Source organism: Sturnira hondurensis, unplaced genomic scaffold, assembly GCF_014824575.4.
Source record: "Sturnira hondurensis isolate 20B ecotype Veracruz unplaced genomic scaffold, ASM1482457v3 Scaffold0003693, whole genome shotgun sequence".
NCBI lineage: Eukaryota > Metazoa > Chordata > Mammalia > Chiroptera > Phyllostomidae > Sturnira > Sturnira hondurensis.
In genome coordinates this window covers 6,459,070-6,473,622 of record NW_028076324.1, presented here as the reverse complement: position 1 = coordinate 6,473,622, position 14,553 = coordinate 6,459,070, and the positions used below count along the sequence as shown (strand labels likewise).

Genomic DNA, 14,553 nt, shown 5'->3' with positions numbered 1-14,553 from the left:
CAGGTCCTTTAGCTCTGTGGTTACACGCCATCAAAGGGGCCACTTCTCTGTTCCCCACAGTGAAGATGCTGCTTCGATGACTCTGACCCCAGTTTTCTCATCTGTGAAACAAAGGAAGTAAAAACAGATCATTTATAAGTCCCCTCACCTCCAGTTCTCACCACCTGTATCTAAACTGTTATATTTTCTCGCTTGTCAATATGCTACATCCTTTTTCTTTCCTTCCTAACCACTTCTTGGTCTCTTGCATTTTTTTTCCCTTGCAGCCCTCACATCTCACTCAAGGACTCAGGGTCTCTCGTTGGGGCTTATGTTAGCTCTCAGAATTTTAAATCCAAGAGGGCACTTTGAGAAGCATCTAATCTGGTCCAGTGGCTTTAACCTGAAATTGAGGGTCACTGAAAGGTGTTTTGGGAGGTTCTGCAACCCTTGAAGCATTTTCAGCCAAACATGAAGATTAAACCATCTCAGGAAGCAGGTGATCACTTTGAACAGCTGGGAATATCCATGTGTAAGACTGTTGCAAACATGTTCCTCTCACCTAACTCTTCACTTTTTCCATAAGAAAACTGAGGTCTGGACAGATAATTGGCTTGGCCCAGTTATCTAAGTATCTTTCTGGCATTGAACTTGGATAGGATTCAAAAGAAAATTCTCAGTCCATAGAAGGAGAGAAGTCATAGATCTGGTTCCTCTGGGGGCTCTCGAAGGCCTGGACGTGGAGGCGCTCCCTGGCTGCCCGCTCACCCTTTCTGCCAGGCCCTTCCTGCTCACCCTGCGTGGCCTCTCTGCTGTGGCAGTGCGTGTTCTGGGTTCTGCTGCGCTCTTTCCCCTCAGGCCTGTCTGCGGTGAAGCTGGGGGGAAATGGGTTGCTGTTAGTTTTTTCACACTTCCTGTGTGCTTCAGAAACCTCAATGAAAGAAGAGCTAAAGCAAAAAAGGCCAAGGACCGTTATACCACACACAGACTTCTCTCCGACACAGGGGAAGCTGAGTTCATGATTTTTATAGAACTAAAGCCCAGGGCTCTGATACTGCCCCACCCCCTCCAGTTTGGCTCCTGGGGGATATAAGTGCTTGGGGTTGGAAGTAGGTAGTGGGGTCTGGTCATTCTCAGACTTGGGTCAAATGTACCTATGGAGAGGGCCAGAGTGATTCTTGAGAAATATTTATCGTTGGAACCAAACCCATCAAAAGGAAAACTGAATTGCTGCTCTGCCACAGCTGTTAGAATGTTCTGTGCCTCTTCTGCCTGTGACCCCGTTGTAACCATGGGAGCATATTTGCGTAGCAAAATGTATGTAATCTTTAGAGTTTTTATATTACTTTAATTGCATATGCCTAAGTAGTCTCCTTATCAATTACCTTTAGGACTGACAGGAATTAATTTATGGGGGGAGTTTTTTTACCTGGGTGAGAAGGACAGATTTATGTAAAGACATTATGCTTCTTTTCCTTCCTTCCTTCCTTCCTTCCTTCCTTCCTTCCTTCCTTCCTTCCTTCCTTCCTTCCTTCCTTCCTTCCTTCTTCTTTCTTTCTTCTTTTCTTTTTAAGCACATTGCTGAGCTGTCTGCCCATAACCTCACATTTCTGGGGTCTCCTACTCAAACGGTGGCTCACAGGGGCCCCTAAGGATCAGTCTTTTCCTGGCCTAGTCTGGCCACCTGGCTCTGAGTTCCTAGGGTCCACCCTAGGAACCTTGGGTCCACCAGACCTTTCTCTTCCATAGCTCTTTTCAAAGAATAACTAATTTTGCTACTTTTTGGCTTCAGGGAATTTTGGGTTGGGTTTTCTCATTATATTTGGTTTTTGTTTTTCTGACCAGGGAAGAAAAAAGAAATCCTACCGCAGGCTGAGTGGTGGTTGGGAGGGCTGAGGGAGAAGGGCCCCGAGTCGGGGACTTTCTCGCCGCCGCACTCGGGGTTACCCCACCTTGGAACTCCCATGGCTGGAACTATAAACAACCAGAGTTTCCCCCAGATTTTCTGATTTTCTGAGCTCTGAAAAACCAAAACCACCTGTTTCTCCTCTATTTCTCCATAATGGGCTTGGGTAACATCAGCAGATGAAAACAGAAACCACGACTGTGCCGTGAAGTCAGAGAGTCAAAGATACCCAGGGAGGTCCTGAATTTAAAAGTGGAAACTCACTGACAAAGGTCACTCCACCAAGTATTTGTCAGTCACCACACAGGGGGCGGGAGGCCTGGGTTCCAGCTCAGAGTCCGCACATTTCCATGCCCCCGAAACCCAGTACTCCCCAGTGGGACAACGGCCGACCCAGCTGTTCTCTACCCTCCCTGAGTGTGTGTCAGAATCACCTGGGTGTTATTTGAAACTACAGATGGCTGCGCCTCAGCTCCTGAGGTCTCCGTTCATTAGGGTGGAACGAAGGCTTGAGATATGTCTACAGACATATGTATATAGTGTTAAAAACTACTTGGACACATAAAAAACCCCAGTAAAGCAGACTTTATTGGCAGGACTACCACAATGGGGTTTGCAGCAGGGCAGGGGTGCCAAACTCATTTTAACCGGGGGCCACATCAGCCTCTCCGTTGCCTCCAAAGGGCCGAATGTAATTTCAGCTCTCTAACAGTTAAGGAGTCCTAAACTCCTTAAGGACATGTATACAGTCCTAAAATTATTTCAGCCCTTTGAAGGCAACCTTGAGGCTGATGTGGCCCCCCAGTGAAAATGAGTTTGGCACTCCTGCTAGGGAAAAGAAATGGAAATAAAACGAGGGAAAGTGGGGATTTATAGCCACGGAGCACAGTGGGGTGATTGAATGAACAATTACTAAGACAGTAGGGTGACTCTCTTCTGACTTGGCCTAACCAGATTCTTGCTGAAGGCAGGCCAAAGTGATCAAATATTTTCTAGGGGATGGGGCTGGTGTGTGTGTGTGTGGGGGGTGGAATTTGATCAGATAGCAAGTGTAGTTAGCCATAGAAAGCAGGGAATTCTGGCTGCACCCACTGAGCAGGATTCTTGGTAAATCTAGACTCTTTGAGGACAGAAATGGAAGTTGAGATTTGGGTCTAGTCTGGCAGAGAATTCAGAGAAGTCTGAAATTTGGTCAAGGAGAGAATCTTTGTCAGTACCCATATGGACACGCCAGGGCGTAGAAGCCACGGGACCAAGTGCTGTTTGAGGAGATGTTCCAGGTCCAACAGTCCGCTCTTCTCTCCGTGAGAATCCAGAGCCTGGGGGCCATTACCCTGGGGTGTCTATGGGCCAAGGTTGCCTTTTGCGGGCAGTCCAAGGCTCTAGATTACTGCAGGGTGTAGCGGTCAAGACCACACCTGGAGCCCATCTGACTTTGTTTGAATCATGGATCTGCTGTCTACTTGCTGTGTGACCTGTGGGAAGTCTCTTTGCTCAGCCTCAGTTGCCTCATCTGTGAGATGGGTGGTAACGGTATCTACTCGAGAGGTTTGTTATTAGGATTGAATGGTTCCATTGTACATGAGAAGTGCTGACCCAGGGCTGGACTGGGGAAGAACTCTGTGTTAAGTGCTGTTAGCTCTCAGAGGTGAGCCCTTTGACAGGCATGCAAGGTGAGAGGAAGGAGGCGGACATGTGCTGAGGGTCTCAGAGATGGAGAGGGAGTCAGGTCCGGGCGGGGCAAAGACCACACCGCTGGCTGCAAGCATTGCCAGCCCTGCTGTTCTCTTGGAAGAGGGCCTGGAGTTGGGAGAACGTTCTGTAGTCCCTCCCAGGGTTCTCTTGGCAGATTTCACTGCAATATCTTTCTATCCTATTCATGCCAATCCTGATTTTGGATAGGATTCAGAAATCTAGGTTTCAGGATCATATTGGCTCTCTAGTCTAGCTTTGGGGTAAGAAAACTGGCTAGTCTTGGGGCCACGTGGAGAATCCAGAAAGTAAGACTGTGTCGGAGGAGGAGCTAGAGGTAGGCGACAGAAAGAGAGCTGGCCTCTGTCCTTGTGGAAATCACTTATTTTTAAAATATATATGAGAATAACTGATACACTAGTAAGAGAACTTAAGATCTCTTGATTGTATGTAATTCTAAATATAGAAGAATTTCTATGTAGTTATAATGACTATGTTAACTCCATTCTCTTTTAACATTTTTATGTAAGGTTTTCATGTAGTATCACTCCTCATATTGTTATCAGAGTTTATTGTCATCGATATTGCTTAGAATGGTTCCTGAGCGTTTTGTTTCGATTTCACTATTTAATGTTAAATAATACAGCCATGAACATCTCTGTGCAAATGACCCATGCCACCCCTTTAGATAGGTGGGGGGCATTTCCCAAAGTCGGGTGACCTGGTCAGTCCGTGTGAGTTGTCATATATTTGAGAAGCTTGCTCTTCCCAGAGCCAATTCTGAATGAACTGGCCATTGTACCAGTTTCATTTTGAGCCCATAAGCAAAAGATTTTATTATTTTTATCTTGGCCTCTTGGCTTGTTTTGTAGGTTTGTACTGCTACCTCAAAGTTGTTTCCTGTAGCGTTTTTAACTGCTGAGAATTTTTCCATCTATTTTTAATTTTCCCCATCTTTTTACACACAGGTGACATCTTGTTTACTTGACGGGGCATCCAAAGTGCTGTTTTATCCAATTTGCATGAAAACGAAACTGAGTGCTGCCGTGTGCAGATGGGGACATCGCCATGTTTAATGGTTTTGATGTCTGTTTACATAAAGCAAACGCGTAGTGTGTGCTGGCTCTGCAAAGGGCAGCAGATTGGGGCTTGGCAGGTAGAGGAGCTTGTTCACCAGGAGCTTCAGTTGTTCTGGGGCAGTAGCGCGCGAGGGGGCAACAGCTTCACATCAGTTGTGGGTTCAACTTTCTGGTTGAAAAAAATCTACTCGAGTTCATTTTTTATTCCCATCTTCCCTGTTGATGAACTGCATCATAAAAGGTAACCATAAAATTCTATGTTGCCATCATTCTTATGCATATTAATAAATCAAAAGGCCAGCATTCCTTTCAGCGCTGCACGGCTGGAAGGGGCTGAGCTTCTGTGGAAGTTTCTGCTTGAGCGGAATTCTGGGGCCATGTCAGGAAAGCGGTGTTCTGCGCACCCCTGTCTGGCACAGAAATAACCTCGATGTGCGGACACAAAGCCCAGAGTGCTGGGCTCACTGGTGGAACTTGGGCGGTAGACTGGGTCTGTTGGGCTCAGATGGGAAATCTGAGATCTTGACCGGCCTCTGCCACTTAACGAAGGTGACTCTAGGCAAGCTACTCTGTCACTTTTCCTCATCCTCCAAATGGGACTGACGTCTGCCATCAGCAAGGTAGCAAGTGGGCCAACATTCTAGAAAGAGAGGCAGAGTGTGCAGTCTGCAAACACAGAGACCCTCTTCCCTCCGGTCTGTTGCACTTTTTCTTTTAAACTTTGATTTGGATGAAGAGGTTGGGTCCATCCTTCGCGTGGCAGCCCTGAGATGATTTAAAACCAGCAATGCCGTCATCACTTCTCAAGACTCCCCTGTCCCTTTAGTTTTCAGAATCGGTTTCATGGGACAAGGTCCCCAGTCACAGAGAGCTCTGAATGTTCTTGCCCTAGAACACAACCTTGCTAACCACAGGGCCCTGGATCGGCAGCACGTTGATGCGGTCACGTCTGTGCAGAGCCCCACGGGAAATCACCGTCCTTATTTTGAAGATATGCTGGTAACCCTGACATTGCATGAACTTTGGCGGCCATATCACGGTGACTAACTGTGAGTTCACAGTTAGCCTGAGCCCCGTTTTTTTTTAAAATATCCATGTCACTGCTAAGCCACATCTTCCTCATCCCAGTTTGGGGAAGAATTTTTTTAAAGTCTATATGAAGAACTTCACATTTATTCTACTTCACAAGTTGTATTTTGTAACCCTTGGTTTGTCTCAACAGCCTGTGTGGACTCAGGGAGTTCTTTGTGGTCTGCAGTGAAAGTCACAATCTGTCCTAATCCTGTGCTCAGCTTGGTGCTTCTTGTTTGACAACCACAAACTCCTTAATGCCTAATGAAAAGGTGTGAACAAGGGCCAATTAAAACAACAGCCAGTCCTCAGGCCAACTATGGGCATTTGATCAGCAGCCATGGGGAGAAACCATTTGACCAGTTCAGTTGCGAATCTACCTCCTTGTCATCTGGCTTCTCATTAACCTTTTAGGAAAATGGGGAAGGAAGAACTCCGTCAAGTACCCAGCTGAAGTGTGGATTCATCGTGATGCCAATTTCCCTGCTCACCAGCCAGCTCTGTAATTCACACAGAGAAGGGAGTGAGATTCACCAAAGTTGAAGGCTAGGGGAGAAAGAAAAGCTTGAGACCACGACTTCAAGTGAAGAGGTTGGAGAACAATTTAGTCTGGGGTTAAAGATGACACAGAGTGTGGTTTTGAAAGTGACAACCGTTCGGAGATTGGAGAGTAATAGAAGATCCTTGGAGGGAGGCACATGACTTAAATTCTTTTGTGCACCTTGTATCTTGCTGTCGTGAAGAGCTGAGTGGTGATACCACTTCAGGGACCGGGGGGACATCAAGGTCAGAGGTAGGCTTGAGACAAGTGACTCTGAAGTCTGCTCTCCTCCCCCTGGGTCTCTTGCGTTCAGGCAGTGGTCTGCTGGAACCAGCTCCCACAGAACAGGCTGCACCCATTCCTGCCCAAGCCTCTTTCAGTGAGGTCGAAATTAGCAATCATGGAAGCAATTGGCAAATGCTACAAACCGAGTCGCGATTCCTCTGGGTTGTTGCGGAACATATCCCGGCCTCCCTAGAATTGCTCCTGCTGCCTCCTCGCTCATGCCTGTGCTTCTGCCTATGGCCAGAATTATATTTTTTAAGTGAAAAGCTGCTTCTCCACAGACTAAAGTTCAAATTCTTTAGCACATTGCTCACATCTCGTCTCATTTCCCAGCAACCCTGTACTACCCTTGTCGGCAGCCTTACATCAAGTCACGTGGTTTCCCCATCTCGCTGGGTTGCCTTTTCCTGAGTTCCCAGGGCTCCTGCAAGTTCCCTTCTGAGCTCCTTTGGCACCGAGTTGATAGGGGCTTAGACCCCTGTCAGCCTGTGTTGTATTCAGGCTGTTTTTGTTTTCCTCTTTTTCCTCTTCACTGGATCATTAGCCTCTGGTGGACAGGGACCCTCTTCTGTTTATCTTCATATGTTCAGAGTCTGGCATGTCCCCCACCACCCAGACATAGCGGGCAGGGTGACAGTGGTATGGAGGAAAGTGGGAAGGTGGATAGAGGGGAAGAGGAGAAGAAAAGCAAGAAAAGAGGGAAGAAAGGAGAGAAGGAGAGGGAGGATGGAGAAGGGGAATGAGGAAGAAGGAAGGGAAGGGAGGGGGAGTGACTGAAGGAGGGAGAAAAAGAAAGAGAGAAGATAGACCATCCAAAGTCACTCTTGAACTGGCAAATAAGGAGGAAGGCAAGCGACTGTTTTGAAGGATTGGAGCGATGGTGGAGACCAGAGGTCACATAGGAAATAAGAAAAATCTACCCAGCTGCGGGGATTACACCTCTTGAACCAGTGAGGAGAACCGAGGTTCCATGAACAAAGGTGGATGAGTAACGCATTCCCATTTCTCCCCTCCCACCCCCAGGAAGCCAGCTCCAAGTCAGCTGACCTCTGGGCTGGCAGGTACTGGCGAGAGAATGATCCTGAGTGGGTAATGCGTGCGAGGGGTGGTGGGCTGAAAGTGTGCTTGAGCCTCACGAAATATTTTTGGGTGACTTTTTTGGGGTGACTGAATTATAGCTGGTGATAATTGCCATTTTCCTGGTTCCTTCCTTTGGAAGGTAATGGGGAGGGGTACTTGGGAAGGATGGGAAGGATTAGCTGAGTGACAAATTGGGCCGGTCTGGAATAGGGAGGACACTGGTCTCGTGGGAACTGGGGACCGAAAGGGCTTGGGCTGGGAGGGCGTGCTGTGTAGAGCCATTAGGGCTCAGCTTGCCCAGAAATGTAGGCCTGGCTCCCCGAGACTGCAAGGTCACTGCCAAGTAGTTAAGTGGCTGTTCTCAGCAGGCCTTCGCAGAGGAAAGGCAAGGGTTCCCCATTTTGTTGATGTGGAAACAGCAAGAGGAAGTGACTCAGAGATGGAGTGGAAACAAAGTGCGTCTTGTGACATTCTGGCTTCTGTGAGATGCAGAGGGCTGGTGTTCTGAAGCTGCTGTGAGGCTTGCTTCCACACATCTGAGGCTTCCTTCCACACATCTGTGGGGTCCTCGGGGCAGGGGACGGCCCTAGGTGTGGGCAACGAGGAGGAGGCCGAGGTGGGCAGATGGCTGGAGGGCGGCGGGTGTTGATGGACAGGCAGCCTCAGAGAACTCAAGATAGAAGGGGCTGCCTCGACCGCCCGATCCTGGGCTCACCAGGCCAGTTTAATTTTTACAAGTGAGAACTGGTATTGGGTTTCTGATTCTTCTGCCAAGTTACAGGAGTTTTATAAACACTTGTGCCAGGGAGTTGACATAAGTAATCTTTGAATTCTCCAGAAATTTCTGTAGGATGGATAATGTTAGCCTCAGACCTCAAAAGAGGAAACCCGGGCCTTGGGAGGTGACCTTGTCCAGATTACATAACCGATAAGTGGCAGGATGTTCACTTCTGGAGACAATGCGTTTTCGGCCTCAGGTTCCCAGTGTCCACTTTCACGTCTGGTTCCCCAAGAGGCCAAGCTTCACCATCAATTTCCATAGACTACTGTTGTCATTTCACTGGCGAACAGACATTGGAAACACCTTACAATTTGGAAAGACATAATGTCAGAATGAAAGACTACCCTTCAGCTGGAATACGTTGCACTTTATGGTAAATTCTCTACAATGTCCTTATTTTCTCCATTTTGCCATGGACATGGAAAACATCATCAAAGGCTACCTGCTGCTGTTTGGGAACTCTGACCCATCTGGCCTGATGTCTAAAGGCACCAGAGCCAGGTACTAACTCCAAAGCACAGTGGCAGGATAGCCATGACACCAGCCGTCTGGTCTTTGGCAGTTGACATTGAAGCTTGGCCTCTTGGGAAGCCTAATGTGAGAGCAGATGCTGAGAGTCCTGAGGATGAAATACATTGTCCTGAGGATGGAAAGTTATGCCCTAGATTTAAGGGAGAATGAAAAGGGGACAATTAGTCATAGAGGTGGCATGTTGTAATGGGAGAAGGTGCACGCATACCTGACTCACTGCACCTGGGTTTAAAACTCGTGTCCTCAGGGCTGCGGTGCCACGCCAGGCTGGAACATTACTCACGCAGGACCTCAGAGTCGGTGGTGCGGTTGGACAGCCACCTTGCGAGGCCTCAGTGTCCTCTCTCGCCATCTGAGACTGACATCACCAACCCTACAGAACTTTTCTAGAGACTGAGAGATTACTTAATTCACTCCTGAGCATGCAGAGTGTGTTCAATGAGACATAACGTGACCCTACAATGTCTTCAAGTGCAAGGTTATACTTTTCTGGGATATTGACCCCTGTAACCCAGATATGACATCTTCCCATGCCAGGAACATAGCCCTGGATATGGTGACAAGCCAGAGACCCTGAGGGGACTTAAATTCTTCTTCAGCCCCCTCCCCCTTCAGGCAGGTGAATGTCTTACCATTCAGGAAGAGTGTCATTTATTTTCTTCCTGAGGACTGTGGGGACTGTGCAGCCTTTCTTAGTAGGCATTGCAGGTTTGGGCCAAGACGTTCTCACGGCCAATCAAAACTTTTCCTGTTTTAATTTGCGCCCATTTCCTTGTGTTTGTTATTCTTTGACTTTGACTTAGGCAGCTCTGGGGGTTGGGAGGTGAGCTGGAGCCCACGATGGCGCAGAGCCAGTGTTTTTACTGCTGTGGCGGGACGCGCTCTCTGGCACTGCCCATAGGGCCTGGGACAGGCCAGGATCCAGGGAGCAGGGATTGCTGGGCTGGGGGTCTAGGTCTGGGCTGAAAGGGGCTGGGCTTTTGGCTCACAGCTTGAGAGTCAGAGGATTTTGTGGTCACATGACCGAGTCCTAATTTGGGAAGGGGCTATGCTCTCTAAGTCAAGAGGATGTCAGGATTCTTCATGGGCGGGGAATATTTGGTGCTGGGGTGATTGATTTCTTCCTTTGTGCCAACCTCAGTGTTATCAAGAGATACTGCTTTCTCCAAAGAAAGATAGGAAAGTGGGAAAAGCTTTGAATTTGGATTTGAATCTGCTTTGGGATCCAAGTTTGCTATTCAAGAAGTGAGAATCCTGGACCAGATGGCCTAAACTTTCTCGAGTATGTTTTCTCATCCATGCATGGGCATACCCATCCCCGCCCATCTCCCAGGATTGTGGTGCAAAAAAAGTGTGTTTCTTTTAAAGCTTTAAAATTGTAATTATTTTGGAAATAAATAGCGCAAGGTAACTGTTGCACAGAACTGAAGGCAGAAAGAGGAGCTTGCATTAGGCTGTAGGCGAAGGTAGATCCCGGGGGACTGAAATGACTTGGCTAAAGTATTTCAGGGGAGCCCTGGTGACCACTGTGAACGATGGCGCCTGGAGCAAGGGTCAGGGCCCACTGATGAGTGTGAGAAAGCAGCGTCCTTCAGCATGTTGGTGACGGCCAGCACATCACTCTGGGCGGGCCATGCTCGGCCAGATATACAATATGAGCATTTCTCGTCAGTCAGGGTGGGGTGGGGGCTGACTCCCGAGTGGGCTGGACACTGCAGGCTGGGCGGGGGTCAACTATCATGCTGTGGTTTCTCAGCATTACATTTTTTCTTAATAATTTTTAAAGAATAGTTTTAGGGTCACAACAAAATTGAAAGGAAGGTACAGAGATTTCCTACATACCCTTTAACCCAGCCTCCCCCACTGTTGACACCCCTCACCAGAGTGGGATCTCTGTTACACCGTGAACCTACCTGTGTTGACCGTTTTGGGTAGGTTGTACACAACCACCCAAAGTCCACTGTTTACATTAGAGCTGTACTCTCGGTGTCATGCATTTGTCCAAACTCATAGCACATACAACCCCAATATAAACTATGGACTTGGGGTCATTATGATGTGTCAGTGTAGGTAGGTTCATGGCATAACAAATGTCCCACTCTGGTGGAGGATGTCAACAGTATTGTTCAGAGTGTGTTCATTGCCCCAAAACTTCTGTGCTTCCCCTAGTCATCCAAACCCTCCAAACCCTGGCAATCGCCTGGTCTTTTTATTGTCTCCAAAGTTTTGCCTTTCCCAGAACGTTGTATGGTTAGAATCAGAGGGAATCTAGGCTTTCAGATTGGCTTCTTTCACTTAGTGATATACATTTAAGGTTCTTCCACGTCTTTTCATGGCTGAACAGAGTATATTTTTTAGCAATGTGTACTATTCCATTGTCTGGCTGCACCACAGTCTATTTATCCATCCAGCCACCGAAGGGCATCTTGGTTGCTTCTAAGTTTTGGCAATTGTTATGAATAAAACTGCTTTAAACATCCATCTGCAAATTTTTGTGTGGACACAAGTCTTCCACTCCTCTGGGTACATACCAAGAAGCATGACTACTGGGTTGTATGCTAAGAGCATGTTCAGTTTTGTAAAAAACCGCACTGCCGTCTTTCAGAGTTTGCACCAGCCATGAATGAGAGTTCCCGTTGTTCCAGGTCCTTATCACATGTTTATATCTTCTTGGTTCCTCAAGTTGAGAAAAGGGCCACATTCCATTGCACTGTTGTCTGTAGCTGCACAGGTTAAAAATCACTGTGGGGTCTACTCCCCTTCTACCCCCTCCCTACCTGAGACTTTGCCCTGGCCTCCCTCCTACACCGCGGTTTCTTTCTAATCTCCTGCTCTGCCTCTGCTTCCATGTTCTGCCTTTCAGGAAGGGTTTCTCTCCCTCCCTCTTCTTTTCAGGAAACGATGCACATAACGTGTGCAAATAGGGCCCCTTAGATCCCACCAAACAGATCTCTTGAGTTTTAATGACATCTTATTTCTGTGCAACTGTTCTCTTTCACACTCTTCCCTGGTGTTTCAGGGGGTCCCTGGGTGGGGGGGTCTCCTATTGGGCCATTGCACTAGTGCTATTTGGTTGAAAAGATTACCTGGGCTAGGAGGACATGTCCCAAATGGCACCCCCTACCCCCTTTATTTTGAATGCCCAGAAGCTGCATGGTATAACCTGCAGTCATGAACATAATGTTCTTCTTTCCAGCTCTGAGTTTGAGTTCCCGCCAGCCAATACGGCAGCACTGATTCCGCCCCTGGTCTCCAAATGGCCTTCGGAGTGCAGGCCCTCTGCCTTCCGTTAGTAGGAACTAGCCCCTGGGGACAGACGCCTTCTGCCACTTCATTTTCTTCGTACCCCAGATACCTGTTTTGCAAAACTGTCTCATGAAGGCCCTTCCTGGAAACTACTTTGTACAAACAGAAGCCGAGGTGGTGGGGCCCCTGGCTCAGTAGACACAGCAGATCCCGAATCTGTGTGTGTTGGTTACTTGTCCGTGTGTCTACTGTGTCGATTTATCTCTATACTGGAGTGCCTGCTCTTCAGGGGCAGGATGCCCTTGCCTCATTTTCACATCAGGTAGCAGATCTGTCACTGTTCCCTCTGATAGCCTCTGGGGCCTGGTCATTTCTGTATCTTCCTGCTGCCTTCTCCGGGTTAGCATCTGCATCTTTGTGCCTGAGGACGTTCTCTGGCTCCTGAGTCCACTCTACCCTCGTGCAGAACTGGCTGAAAGGCTGCGAACAGTGGCTGTAAGAAGTGGAATGGAAATGCCCAGGCCCCTTCCTCCCTTCGGGGAGTGGCTCGCTCTGTGGAATTACCGGACAGTTGCCCGGGTGCTGATAACTGAATCAGTAACTCTCCTTTGGCCGTTTTCCCCTCCCTGTCACACACTCCCCACTCTTGTAGTGGCTTTCCTCTCAAGCCACTTCCCCTTGAGTCTCTGTTGAGGATCTGGGGAAGCTTAGGTACATGTCTTTTACATAGCAGAGTACTGGCACACAGGACATGCTTAGAAGATACTTGCTGAGAAATGATGAATACTTCTAGAATGTTCATATTAGTCTCCAAAACAAAACAGACTGAAGGTTCTTTTCTCCATTTGTCTTGTCCCAGACTTTGGTTGCCCTGTGGGCTAAGGCTGCTGCTCGGCCCAGTGTCAGCCTGCCCCCAGTGGATGGGACATGCCTTGCTCCTTTCCTGGTCCTCACAGCCTCCTTTTTGTATCTCCTAATACACATTGTTTTTCCCCCCCAAAGGAACGACTCTTTGGAGCTAATGACTGTGTGTGTGTGCATCTTCCTTTCCAGCACCCAGCACAGTGTGAATGAATGAACTTGGACTTTGCGTTCACTTCTAAAATATTTGACTCTGCATTTGTATTTTAACATTGCTAACTCCATCTTTTTGTCCCTAACTTCTGGTCTAGGGATATCCCCTTCAGTGCCCCCTAGTCTTTTGTTAGAAAGGAGATATCTTCCTGTAAGTGTGGGTTCAGAATGAGAGTGAAGCTTAGTCTAGAGCAGTTGTTCCCAACCCAGGCTGAATGTTAGAAAATCCTTGGAAACTTAAAAATGCCAATGCTGGGCCTCCCCGCAGACCAACTCAGTGGTAATCTCTGAACATGGGGCCTGGATTCAGGCTTTCTTAAAACCCACCCAGAGGATCTTACTACAGAGCTAAGGTTGATGTCATTGGTCTGGAGATAGAACTTGAGGGTCTGGGGAACCACCGCTTCCTTTGGGCCCTCCTGGGTGGACGGACGGAGGACACTCGACAGGGTTATGCTGGATCACAAGGAGCAATTTTTCAAGATTCAGGGTGAACTAAATATTCCTAGGGTTCTTATCATCCATATAAGTGTCAACCAAACCATCATCAGACCTGGGTGGGTGGGTCTTCTGGGGGCCCGGCCCAGTCCCCTTTGTCCCAGCAGAAAGACTTCCCAAACTGGGCAGCTGGAGTGATGTTCCTCTTGAATTCTCCTGCATGCAGTGAGTGATGTGCTGTGTGATGAGTTCCCATGGACAGAGGCCTCCTGCTCAGAAGCTTTGAGCTGGTGGCTTTGGGTGGGGGCTTACAAAGTCATCGGCTATGATAGCCTGACCCCCTCACCCCCAACTTGGGCCCTTTTCTGCCTTCTCCCTCCAGGCCACCCTGTTTCCAGTTCTGTTTCTTCTTGGGTTTTCCCTCTGTCCCTGCTTCTCTCCTGCTATTTTCCCCTGTCCTGTTTGCTTTTTCTGCTCAGCTGTGCCTTGGAAGCATGCTGTGGCCGCCTCCTCTCACAGCTTTGTTTGCAAAGTATGGGCCCCTTGCCTGGGAGCCAGTGTGGGAGGAGAAAAGGAATGGAGAGAGGGGACTTCTGGAAGACAGCGCTTACAGCCTGGGAGTTTGAGGTCTGGGTTTCATACCTGGGTGTTTATGCAAACCGATCCTTTGTGCTTCATCTTCCTCTAGTCAAAATAGCCCAGTGCCTGTGAGAGAGGTTTCTGGGAATGGGCGAATGTGCTGTTTGCGTGGGTCTCAGCTTGATACGTGCTTTCCCGGGGCGGGGGGCGGGGGGAGCGTATGGCATGTGGGCCTACACGGACTTGCTTCAAGGCTGCCCCTCTGCTGTCT

General features: G+C 48.4%; 1 protein-coding gene across 7 annotated transcripts in view; it reads left to right on the top strand.

Moving 5' to 3' along the window:
* The window catches only part of PTK2B (protein tyrosine kinase 2 beta), a 118,804-nt gene that overhangs the window by 46,558 nt on the left and 57,693 nt on the right, over positions 1-14,553 (top strand). The window contains exon 1 of one of the 7 annotated variants that reach the window (XM_037042248.1): positions 11,571-11,590. The exons of the other annotated variants lie outside the window; for them this stretch is intronic. The gene's annotated coding sequence lies outside the window, so the exon portion shown is untranslated. Of the gene's footprint in view, positions 1-11,570; positions 11,591-14,553 lie in introns of those variants that run through there. 7 annotated transcript variants of the gene reach the window in all.